General features: G+C 39.7%; 1 protein-coding gene across 4 annotated transcripts in view; it reads right to left on the reverse strand.

Annotated features, from left to right (window-relative positions):
• sertad2b (SERTA domain containing 2b) overlaps positions 1-13,440 on the reverse strand; it is a 62,333-nt gene that overhangs the window by 26,076 nt on the left and 22,817 nt on the right. Inside the window, exon 1 of one of the 4 annotated variants that reach the window (XM_060926139.1) lies at positions 5,340-5,499. The exons of the other annotated variants lie outside the window; for them this stretch is intronic. The gene's annotated coding sequence lies outside the window, so the exon portion shown is untranslated. Of the gene's footprint in view, positions 1-5,339; positions 5,500-13,440 lie in introns of those variants that run through there. 4 annotated transcript variants of the gene reach the window in all.

A 13,440-nucleotide genomic window follows, 5' to 3' on the forward strand; every position in this document is an offset into this window, starting at 1 on the left:
GCCAATTTCCCAGGGATGGGAATCCCAGCAAATTCCGTCCAAGGTCAGACTGTTTAATGCTCAGAGATATATATAAAAAAAAACAAGAGCTACATTATGTGACCTACAGGCCTCTGTAAGCAGAGGCCTGTAGGTCACATGACATGTTTATGTTTATGACAGCACAATCTGAAAAAGACTGAACAAGTATGGCTTTTGTGGAAGGGTAGCTAGGACAAAAGCCCCTTCTCTCCAAAAAGAATACAGCAACACAACTTAGGTTTTCAAAATTGCATCTGAACAAACCATAACATTTCTGGAACACTATCCTTTGTACTGAAGAGATCAAGGTGGAGATGTTTAGCCATCATGTACAGCACTATGTCTGGTGAAACCCAAACACAGCATAACACCAAAAACACCTCATACCTACTTTCAAACCTAGTGGCGGAGGGGTGATGATTTGGGCTTGTTTTGCAGCCACTGGACCTGGGAAACTTGCAATCATGGAGACAATGAAGAACTGCACTTTATACCATACTATTTCTGAGACAAATTTGAGGCCATCTGTCCAGCAGCTTAAGCTGGGTCGAAATTTTGTCATGCAACAGGACAATGATCCCAAGCACACCAGCAAATCAACACCTGAATGGCTAATAAATAAATAAATAAATAAATAAATACGGTGTTGGAGTTGGCCAAGTCAAAATCCAGATCTTATCCCCACTGAGATGCTGCAGTGGGATCTTCAGAGAGCTGTGCATAAACACATGTCCTCAAACATCAACAAACTGAAACAATGTTGTAAAGAAGAGTGGGCCAAAATGTCCTAAAATGATGTTTACTTGACATTAACTTCAAGTTATTGTTGCTATAGGTGGTTCTATATGTTACTGAATTATAGGGTGTATTTATTTTTTCTGGTTTCTGAACTTTTTGTTTAACAAAATGACTACATCTTGAAATCTGTTGCATTTTTGTTGTCATCTGATGTTATTTGTTTGTTTATAGAATTTGGTCTAGACCACGCTATTGTTATTTATGAATATAGAGTTAAAGGAGGGTATACTTTCTTTTTCCCATGGCTGAATATATCCAAAGGTTTGTGGGCACCTGACCATCATGCCCATATGTGTGTAACATCCCATTCCAAATTTTCCCCCTTTGCTGTTATAATAACCTCCATTCTTCTGGGAAGGCTTTCTACTCAATTTTGGAATGTGGCTGTGGGGATTTACTCATTCAGCCACAAGAGCATTAATGAGGTCAGGCACTGATGGCGAGTGAGAAGACCTGAGGTGCAGTTGGCATTCCAGGTCATCCCAAAGGTTTTCAGTGGGCTTGAAGTCCAGGCTCTGTGCAGGCCACAGGAGTTTTTCCATGCCAATCTTGGTAAACCATGTTTTCATGGACCTTGCTTTGTGCACAGGGGCACTGTCATGCTGGAACAGGTTTGGACTAGGTCTCTTGTTTCCAGCATATGAAGACATCCTATACAATTGTGTGGTTCCAACTTTGTGGCAACAGTTTGGGGAAGGCTCAGCTATGGGTGTCAAGGTCAGGTGTCCACAAACCTTTGCCATATTAGTGTAAGTCTTTAAACATCCATACAAACATACACGAGTTGTACTCTTGAAGTGTCAGTCTGTTAATTCAAATGTTGATCTCATAAAGAAAATTATTTGAAGGGAAAGACGTTATTATCTTACATAATTTGTTATTATTTTGTAATACAGGGAAAAGACTAAATAAGGCAATCCTGTATTGCAAGTGGACTATGTGCTTATTCTCCAAGGCCATAAAGATAACCGAGCTGAGTCCCTGAGTCGTGGACAGTAAGTCACTCTTCTTTGCTATGTCTCAGTACCACACAACATATCTGTCTGACAGGTTAAATTTACATTTATTCTTGTCAAATGTTGTTGTTGTTGCTGTTGTTTTCAAAATTCAATTAAAAATGGGACAGAATACAGTCCAAGAAAGGCTTTGTGTTGTTTCCATATGTTGTTTGTTTTCCAGCCTGAGGAAAACCTTTTGGTGCCCAGCTCCCTAAATCTGAAATAAAGAGTTCAAGAACAAGGAGTGCTGCAACTCTCATCTACAGAACCATGCAAAGCTCCATTGCCAGCAACAAGTCATAGCTTGCAAATCAGAGACAATGATTTGCTTCTTTACCCCTTTAAACTTGTGTCAAACTCATTGACAGTCCTCGCTTTAAATTTCATGGATATGAATTATTATGGATATTGAGCAATCAGATTGTTTTAATGGGAAACCTATACTGCTCATTCAAATGAGTTCAGCTGTTTGATGTATCATTGCCTCCAATCATACAGAAAAAACATTCTGAATCAGCTGCATGTTCATTTAGTTTATTCAGAACAGCTACACATAGTGCACACAGTGTGAGTCCAGCTTCACTCTAGTATCTGCTGCTGAGGTGGTGAAAGCCACTGAATGGGCTTTCACTTTTTCCAGTATGGTCAGATTAAAGGAAGCATGCTCAGGCGCTAACTTGTTACAGTTATTCAGCAACTTCGTTTGAGAAAACACTGCCTGATGATAGAAATGAAGTTCTACAATAATAGAGTAGTGTCACTTTGCTCCAATATGTAAGTATATCTTGAAATTTAGACTGGTGCAACCACTAGAAGTGTCAACAAGAAGTCCCTGCCAAAGACTTGTTTTGGAAGGGATATGAGCTGGTGTGAAGCTGAGTTTTTCTGCCCATCTCTCTGTGTCATGAGTGAGGAGGAGAGTGGTGAGCAGAGGGGTGGTTCTAAATAAAGATTTCAGGTCAAAACAGGAAATGGCTCAGTGAGCAGTCAGGGCAGGAATGAGAAATGCTGGCTTTTGGGCGGCATCCACAACATCCCCTTTGTTCCCTTACACAACTAGAAACTATAGCCCTCTCTATCTAAATAATATCTCCTTCTCTATCTCTCTTACACATTATCTTACACACTACAATGCTGTTTGATCACTTACATTACATTAATGCACTCTCTCCACAAAACTGCCTGCGCACTGAACACCACACGAATAGTGTGGGCAGCATGAGTCACCATTAAATCATGAGCAACAGTTGGAATCCCAAAATAACATAATTCAGACTTGCTAATGTCAACTACTATATTTAGAATAAAAAAGGATTATTTAGAAAAAATCCTGCTTGTGACTAGGATTTATTATATCACTGTATGTGAATGAACAACTGATTTATTTAAAGCTGAGACTACTGTTATGTAAAAGAGAGAGAGAGAGAGAGAGAGAGAGAGACTCTACCAATCTAAAACAGATCTGTGTCATTGAGAGTACTGCAAAATGACACTATCTAAAGCTCACCATTTCACACATACATGTACGTACAGACAAAGAGGCTGCTTGATTACAGTGCTCTTAATTACAGGCCTCTTCAGGGTCTTGGTGAAAAAGCCACAGAGAGCCGTGGTGCCAGCTAAACTCTCCCTCCCACCATGTCTCCCCTCTGCTTCACACTTCCCCTCTCTGCTACCCTGTATCTCTGCTCCACTTCACTCCCCCTCATCATCCTGTGGAGGGTACATGGCACGCCTCGGCCCCCCTCATTATCTAATTTGGCTCATTAGCCATGCAGCCAAACATCAGCAGGGGGTGCCTGAGTGTGCTGTCTCATTTTAACATCATAATTAATAACGGCTTATCAATAAACAGCTGTGTGTTGCAGGCAGCAGCTCAGGGAGGTGGCGCAGAGTAGGTAAGGAGTTAAAGCAGATCTGAAATGTGATTCCAATTCAGTCTTTATTTATTTATTACCTGCCACATTGTGCATCTGAGAGATCCTACATTCCGTGTAGCCAGGCAAGCATGATGTTGAGTAAAACCCAGACAGAACCATCTCCTGAATCAAGGAGACTACATGGCCAGTCTGTTTCTGCCCAAACCTACAGAACAGCCCTCCATCCCTCCCTCTATCTATAACCGCCTGCCCTCTTTCAGCTGTCTTACTGGACTCACTGATCAGCGTAGCAATAACACAAACATGAATATAACAATTAATTTGCTGATCATCTTTATTTAAGACAATGGCATTTTGACTGGAAAAAGAAATGGGGGGGGGGAGGGGGGGGGGGCAGGTGCTGTTTGGTTTGGGGGCACAGCTTGACCCTAGTTTGGAAACAGAGGAAAAGGGAGGAATTGTGACTGTTGTCAGTGGTGTGTCCATTTAAAACTCGGGGACCAAAGCACACTAAAACGTGACACCACCCAAATGTTTATATATACTCTAGGGTTCTTTGGATAGTTTTATGGTTTTATTGAAACATTTTTTTTCTAAGGGTTGTATGGTTCATTAAAAGAAGGAGGGACAAACAGAATCTTGTTTTTTTAAAAGAATGTAATGAGTTTGTATTTACAGAATATCTTATTTGTTCCTTGAAGCTAAATGAATATACACAAAATAACATTTAATGAATGTATTGGCTTATATTTGCACTATAGTTCAAATGTCAAGGGGCTTGATTAAATTACGTAAAACTCTACAGGAACCAGTTTGTACCCCAGACGACCCCTTAAATGTTTGATTTAAAAAAAAAAAAACCCTACAACATAAAATTTGCCTTTCAGAAATGATTGAGGAGAAATCTAAAAATCTTTAATTATTTGAATGCCCCCCTTTCTGTAAGCGCTAGTGAAATTATCCAGATAATTTTGTTCCTTTCTAGAAGTAAATGTTTAAAATTAGCAAAATTATCAGCCAAAATAACAAGACTATTTCAATCTTGAAATTAGTAAAATTGTCTCGAAAAAGGTCTGATAATCTTATATTTGACTTCTTGTATTCTTTAAAATGGAAATACTAGATAAAACTGATTATATTCAAGATGTTTTCATTTGCTAAGATGTTGGTTTTTTGCATCTGGGGGTTTATTTTAGGATGGCAGCTGCCACCCTGTGTCCTTCACGTGGACACACTCCCCTGCATACAAGCATGGAAAAATATGGCATGCAGCATAATATTCAGAAAGAAATATATTGTAGACTACAGTGTTAATCTAAAATGTGAGTATGTGATAATGAATGTATAATAACTACCATCATGCCCGTAAAATTGGATTACTAGTGGAGCTCACTTGTAGGGCAGAGATGCAGTGTGTTTAAGCTCAAAAACATATTGTCTAAATACAATGGTGCTTTTACAGTCAATAGAAGTGAAGCCCAACACTGTGTATCAAACCAACAGTTTATTCTGTTGTCATGGAGAGCATACAGAACAATATTGATATGACACCAGATTTTAATACCCTTCTTCACGCAAACACGCACTCATACACACTGAAACACATGAACATGTGCATAGACACAAATACATACACACCCACCATTGCTGGAAGGAAACCAAGATAGTAATGGCTGTGGTTTTAGAAGTGGGCTCCATATGTGACAGGCCTCCATTCATCACCCTGTTTTTCCTTTTCATTTCGCCTCTCCTGGATGGAGCTGGAGAGCCATTTTGAAAAAAGCTTCAGCCGCATTTACTGAAAACAAACTTTTCAAAAAGACAAAAAAATGCAACAAAAGCGGTAAGGTCTAACATTAAAGAAGTAGATAAAAGGTTTTGACTTGTGTTAACTCCAGTAAAGTTCTGTAGAAAAAAGGAGGAGTCTATGAAGAGTTGATTCAGCAGTTATGAATGTTCTTCATGCAGAAGAAGAAATGTTTAAAGGGACGCTGTACACTAGAACATTAATAGTATCTGTAAGCTGATGTTGCTAAAATTTTGATTGTATACACATGCCTATATACTGTGTGTATGCAGTTCTGTATGTCATTCTATCTCGTGGGGTGGCTGATGTTATCTCATCTCATCTCATTATCTCTAGCCGCTTTATCCTGTTCTACAGGGTCGCAGGCAAGCTGGAGCCTATCCCAGCTGACTACGGGTGAAAGGCGGGGTACACCCTGGACAAGTCGCCAGGTCATCACAGGGCTGACACATAGACACAGACAACCATTCACACTCACATTCACACCTACGGTCAATTTAGAGTCACCACTTAGCCTAACCTGCATGTCTTTGGGGGAAACTGGAGCACCTGGAGGAAACCCACGCAGACACGGGGAGAACATGCAAACTCCGCACAGAAGGGCCCTCGCCGGCCACGGGGCTCGAACCCGGACCTTCTTGCTGTGAGGCGACAGCGCTAACCACTACACCACCGTACCGCCCTGGCTGATGTTATATCTTATCATGATTATTTGTGATTGTTAGTGTTTTAGTGTGAAAAGTATCTCATCTCATCTCATCATCTCTAGCCGCTTTATCCTTCTACAGGGTCGCAGGCAAGCTGGAGCCTATCCCAGCTGACTACGGGCGAAAGGCGGGGTACACCCTGGACAAGTCGCCAGGTCATCACAGGGCTGACACATAGACAAAGACAACCATTCACACTCACATTCACACCTACGGTCAATTTAGAGTCACCAGTTAACCTAACCTGCATGTCTTTGGACTGTGGGGGAAACCGGAGCACCCGGAGGAAACCCACGTGGACACGGGGAGAACATGCAAACTCCACACAGAAAGGCCCTCGCCGGCCCCGGGGCTCGAACCCAGGACCTTCTTGCTGTGAGGCGCCAGCGCTAACCACTACACCACCGTGCCGCCTGTGAAAAGTATGAGATCAACAATTATCTTTCTTCTGTTTAACTAAATATTAAACACGGAAAAGGAGAGAAAGTTAATATTTCAGCTTGCCTTCTTATCTGTTACTTGCTACACTGTGAATGACAGCAGCATCAAGCAACATTAAAAATAAGTACTGACAATACCTGCTATATCTCAAAAAAGTGCACTACAATATAATTTATCACAATATTAATATACTGTGTGTGTGTACTGTCCAGATAACTACAAAAAACAGTGGCATCATAGTCATGTAGATCAGAGGTTCTCAATTGATTTTGCTTCAGGACCAACATTTTATGTTAGACATCAAGTCAGGACCCAACACTACACAAATGCTGTTTATCATATGGAAGTAAACAAAGAGATGCATGTTAATTTTGATAATAATGTTTTTAATACGAATAATTATCCATTGCATCAGCCTAATAAAGTTAGATAAAAATCATTTACTATCTCAGATAACAGAAAATACACTCACCGGCCACTTTAATAGGAACGTGTTCTTGATTGTAAGATTCCTGTTCTTGGCTGGCAGGAGTGGAATCCAATGTGGACTTCTGCTATTGCCGAAGATGCTTTTCTGCTCACCATGGTTGTAAAGAGTGATTATATGAGTTGCTACAGTATATCCTTCCTGGCATCTCGAACCAGTCTCTCCATTTTCCTCTGACCTCTCTTATCAACAAGGCGTTTCCACCCACAGAACTGTCGCTCACTCAATGTTTTTTTTGTTTTTCGCACCATTCTGTATAAACTCTAGAGACTGTTGTGTGTGAAAACCCCAGGAAATCAGTAGTTTCTGAAATACTCAAACCACTCCATCTGGCACTAACATCCATGCCATAGTGAAAGTCACAGTGATCACAATTTTTCCCATTCTGATGTTTGAAGTGAAAATTAACTGAAGCTCTTGATTTGTATCTGCAAGATGTTATGCACTGTGCTGCTGTCAAGGGATTGGCTGATTAGATAACGGCACAAAACAGCAGGTGGATGGGTGTACCTAATAAAGTGGCCGGTGAATGTAAATCAGCTTACATACTGGCATGTTAAGATTGTACATTAAGTATTTACAATGGAAAATATCAGTTTATTAAATGCAATGCATATGCTTAATCAAGTGCAAAATTAATTATTCCCATGACATTAATATGAAAATGGACCACTACATAAATACATGAACATAATCCAGAGTAAGGGCAACTGACATAACCTAACAACACTAAAACAAACACTGAACCGAATACTGAATTATAAATTGTACATTCAATATAAAAAAATGCACAACTATAAAACGCATAAACATAATACTGAGATGTAACAAGAACAGAGCTGAAATCATAGCCTACGCAAATGAATGGGAAACGTGAGGGTGTGATTTCTTTTTGATAAGTGTATCAAAATCAGAATGGCATGATCAGATACATCTGTTGATTCATCTAGTTGGAGTGCATAATAGTCACTCGCCTTAATGCGTCTTACCTTCTGCTGATTTATGTCCCTTTGTATTCTCTTCGGTATGGTGGTGTTGGAGATTGAGGTTTTTTATCTGATTTGCAGCAGATTAGTGCAGAGGCTCTCTCTCGTCATGGTGACAGCAGCGGGTAAAACAAGATCCTCTGTAACTGTGTGAGTATTTTTGCATTTTGAAATGCGAATTTGTACGATGTGCGAAGTGCTTGCTCCTGAACAGTGCACACGTTTTTAATCATTTTTTTGAGATGTATCCAGATCCCGTTGCTTTCTTTTGACAAAAACCCAGCTGGCTTGTCTTCATGGCTCGAGTGTTTTGTCTCTAACTAGCCTACTTTATGAATCTCGTGTTTTCCGCAGCACAGTTATTATAATTTGAAAATGTTCATTAATTTTTATTGAGTCGTTCAGTTTGCTTTTTTTTATTTCAGTTTAGTCTTAGTTTTACAAGTGCTTAAGTAGTTTTAGCATTAGTTTTATTTTGAGGAATTGACTAGTTTTAGTTTAGTTTTTATTTAGTTTTAGTTTTTCAGGTATTGCAAAGTCATAGATATTCCATAATAGCGAAATAGGACACAAGCTGTTTACACTCTCAGAAAATAAAGTACATTGTTGTACTTTTAGGGGTACAATGGCTTGTCACTGGGGCAGTACCCTCTAAGGTACTTATTTGGACCCTTTATATCCTGCTTTGGAACATATATGTACCTTCTTGGCTCTAAAAAGTTACACATAGTTACCTTGAGGTCCAATAATAAATCCTAAGGGGTACATTAGTGTAGATTGTACCTTGGGGGACAGAAATAGACTCCAACTGTCCCCCTATTTCTGAAAGTGTAGCTGTTACTTATATTATGTTGTCAGCGGTATCAGTGAAAATGCAGGAGGTGTTGTATCACTGAAATGATGCTTAAAAATAATGAAAATATGCGACAAAGAGGGTTTGTGATCACTCTGAATGTTTCAACCAGGAGCATGATTTTCGCATGTTTATAGCCAACATGAAAGATATCCATGTTTGCTCAACTAAATGAAACTGGATATTATGACACGACAGACTATCATGTGTTTTGTCATAGGTCTTTCTGATCGAGAATTCTGCTTTGTTCCTAACAAATATAAGTTTTATTTCTATTTTTCAATGTCACTAAGTATTGCTCAATTTAAAATTATTGTAAATAAATGGGGTTTGTTTGTAATGTTGGTGACATGTGTCAGTTACCATACCTGTCATAACATTGAGACTTATCATCATAGATAAGAGTGTGTAAATATGATTTTGAGCTAGGTGAAAACAGGGGAGTTGTCTTGCTTAACATCATGTTCATTCATGCATAAATTCCTCCAGTAAAGTTAGTTTCCGGGTTTTGGAACTATTTGGAATTCAGCAATTTATAAAACATTGTACACCGGACTTTACTAATCTTCATATCCATCCATCCATCCATCCATGCAGTGTCATCTAATCCTTGAAATAAATCTATACTACTAAAGGAAGGCTGTCTGTCTCTCTGTCTGTTCACCTATGCAAATCGACACGGCTGGACGCACATACTCCATACTTTGCACATGGATTGGTGACACCCCAGAAGGACCCAAGACGACATTTTTGATTTTCCAAAACATGGGGTTAGTGCTAATCCAACACACTATTCATTTTCGGTAGGTTACATGCTCACGCTAACACACTGCGCGCAGCCTCGGCGGGGAATTCCCTCCCTGACTCGCCTGAGAGTTTCGATTGTACAGGACCTCACAATCAGCGCACCTCGCTGGAGACTTCTACTAGGGCCGAGACTATGTCACTGACGAGACGCAGGGAGTGATTTATGTCATTTTAACAGAACATAGTGAAAACATATATATCACATGTGTCCACTCAACTCTCCACTGGGCCATTCAGAGGAAATCAGGTTCACGGGCAATAACTATTAGTCTATTCTAAACCCTTTCTTCCATGCATAAATCATTATAATGGCAACCATGTAAGAACATATTATCATATTATATAGATATCCCTTTATCAGTGTACTGTATGAAAATCAGCGCATCCAAATGCCAAAATACCATAAATAGCCCAAACATGTGTTTTGAACTTGAATTCTTACTTGTGGTAGGTGATCCCGCTTGACTTCCAATATTTGTTGGCATAATGGGTGCAGTTAATTGCGAAGCATTCATGCTCATTCCAAGGAATTTCGTCCACTCGCTTAAAGGATGCTGAAAAATTAGCTTTCTAAGATGGCGTCATGAAGAGCCCACAGCTCGCCAATATGTACGATGCAGAGTGTTCATTGTAGGCCCAAGTATATTTCAGCAGCTGCGGTTCACACACAGTCTGCACAGCACCCAGATTTTGTGTTCACACAGACTGTGCATGTTGACTGTGCATGCGTAAAAGTGAGTATGCAGCTCACACTGATTCAATGGTAGTAGTGCGCATGCATTCAGCTTGTGCATTCGCACGTCCGCAAAATCGAGTGTACTTTAGAGACACCCATGCGCACGTCCACATCTGCATTGTGCAAAGCCAGGTCCGCAAAAGCATAATTTGGCTCACTGTCTTGAGAGGGAACATGAAATGAAAATGAAGTTGATTTTACCTGCAATTCTATTTAGTTTTAGCTTGTGTTGCATTGTTCATTATAGTTTTTATTTAGTTTTTGAAGGGTTTTTTGAAAGCTGACATTTTTATTTTTATTTCAGTTAGCAAATTATTTTTCACTGCTAATTTTAGTTTGGACGGCACGGTGGTGTAGTGGTTAGCGCTGTCGCCTCACAGCAAGAAGGTCCGGGTTCGAGCCCCGTGGCCGGCGAGGGCCTTTCTGTGTGGAGTTTGCATGTTCTCCCCGTGTCCGCGTGGGTTTCCTCCGGGTGCTCCGATTTCCCCCACAGTTCAAAGACATGCAGGTTAGGCTAACTGGTGACTCTAAATTGAGCGTGAGTGTGAATGGTTGTCTGTGTCTATGTGTCAGCCCTGTGATGACCTGGCGACTTGTCCAGGGTGTACCCCGCCTTTCGCCCGTAGTCAGCTGGGATAGGCTCCAGCTTGCCTGCGACCCTGTAGAACAGGATAAAGCGGCTAGAGATAATGAGATGAGATGAGAATTTTAGTTTGTCTTAATTTTTGTTTCAAGCCTATAACTCACCAAGCAAAACACACTGTGGTCTGCATAAACCATGCTTGTCATTTACCATGCTTTAAAAAAACAACAGCATGCTTTTCATTTACCTTATGTAGTTTTTTCCAGTCCTTTATAGGAAAAGGGAACTTCACTTCATTTTTCAACGTGAACACCAATTGTTTACAGATGAATTAGCACCAAAATTGACAGCATTTATTGGGACACACATGGCATGACTGAATTTTTCAACGGCTACAGGGGGCATTCCATTGCTATCGTTATTATTTTTCCCTTTCTGAAACAATAATTTACTTTATTGTCATATTTTCCATGGTTTTCCATGTTGTTATGGTTTACCATTTGTATTTAGCAACAATTTGTTCCTCCTCAGCAGTCTTAAAGGGTCCATGACCCACCTTTGGGTTGCGACTCACTGGTTGAGAAACACTGGTGTATATAACATCATTGTGTTATTATTATGTAGGTGTTCTGTCAGTAGAGGTGTCTAAACACTATCTGTACATGTGAACAAACACAACCCACTATGAGCAAAACCTCTACTGTTGCCCTTGTTAGACAAAACCAGCCTGATGAGTGTGATACATTCCACAAGAACTATTCATAGAAAAATTGCACAGAACCAAGCCTACACTTGGAAAGCACAGCAACTAGTTATGCAGTTTTTGCTGATGGCAAACACTCCTCTATCGAGACATGCTTTTCTCTTGAGCTGACTAATTCAATAAACATTCCATAGTTTGGACATTGCCCTGTCTTCTGTGCTGGAGACTGTTTTTCCCTCCTGATCTCCACAGGGACATTTCTCATTTTCCTGAGCCCACATTAACTAGTGATTTGATAGGAAACAGTTGATAATAGACAGCCACACAGATAAAAGATTTATGGATATTAATCTTTTGTAGATGTGCACAACGGTGTCTAACTCAGACAGGAGTTGTTAGAGGTAGTATGATTGTTTGCTAGTCTGCACTTAGCCACCCAAATTCAGATTATCAGATATGACAGATGGTGAAAGGGAAAACAGCAGAATACGCATGAAGCAAGATCAAATAACATGGTGAAAAATAACTCGAGTAAAAAGCAATCATTTTGGTATTTAGTGCTTCTGCAAACCATCAACCACTTGTTACAATGTCAGTTGTGATTCCAAACTGTGGCCTCTTCAAGAATGTCTCTAAAACAGTTTTCTGGTATCCTACTTCTTTTTTTAACTTTCTATTTTTATTTTGGTATTTTGTGCTTTTCAGCTTTAGTTTAACTGTTAGCCACTTAATGGACGCTCTTTTTTTCTGGTTAAAGTGCTGTGTTAAGCAAAATAAAGCATTGAGGTCATTGAAAAAAAAAATCAATCATTGGATACGCAAACACAACTGGACATTTAAGACTGTCGAGAGTAAAGAAGAGATCTTGTCAAAACCTATAGCTTACTGCTGTCACATATGATGACACAGGCAAAAGAAAATGTTATACTTTTAATTTAAAAGATGAAAACTCACAAGGACATCAAACTTGAAAAATAAATGATAAGGAATTTAATTATTTTGTGATCAATGTGCAGTTCAAAAATCTCTGTACTTACATGAAGGGCTCGTTGCGTGTTTTATGTAAAACCCTACAACAGAGGTTTCCACTTTGAGAAAAGTTTCAAGGTAGAACCATTTTAGGAAGCCAATGAGAATGTACTATGCCATGTTTCCTATTATGTGATTGTAAAATTTTAAATATAGGCCCAGATGCAGTGGTTATTTTGCAGTTCTGACCAACAGATGAATAAATACTGCTTTCAAAAACTGTTCAGCATTGGGGAGCTTGTAACAAGCTGTCCAGTCATGCACCCTTTAAACCAGTAATTAGATATAATGATCAAATTGCTTCTGAATAATTATTTTAGACTAAAATTGTAATACCAGTATCAGAATGAGAGTAACAGCATGTTGTATGTTTAGGATTAGAAATATGGACAATGCAAGTTCCTCCAGTTTCTCGCAAAAAAAAATGTATGAACGGAGCCCTGTGATGGACTGACGTCCCATCCAGGGTGTATTCCTGCCTTGAGCCTCATGTTCCTCTGCCAAAATCTGATACCTATCCAGCATCTCAAACACAAATATTGATTCTCAGTACTGGAGCTATGCATCCTTTAAAAACAAAAGTTTCATGGTCCTCTGGTGTACG

This window comes from Neoarius graeffei, chromosome 7 (assembly GCF_027579695.1).
Source record: "Neoarius graeffei isolate fNeoGra1 chromosome 7, fNeoGra1.pri, whole genome shotgun sequence".
Taxonomy (NCBI): Eukaryota; Metazoa; Chordata; class Actinopteri; order Siluriformes; family Ariidae; genus Neoarius; species Neoarius graeffei.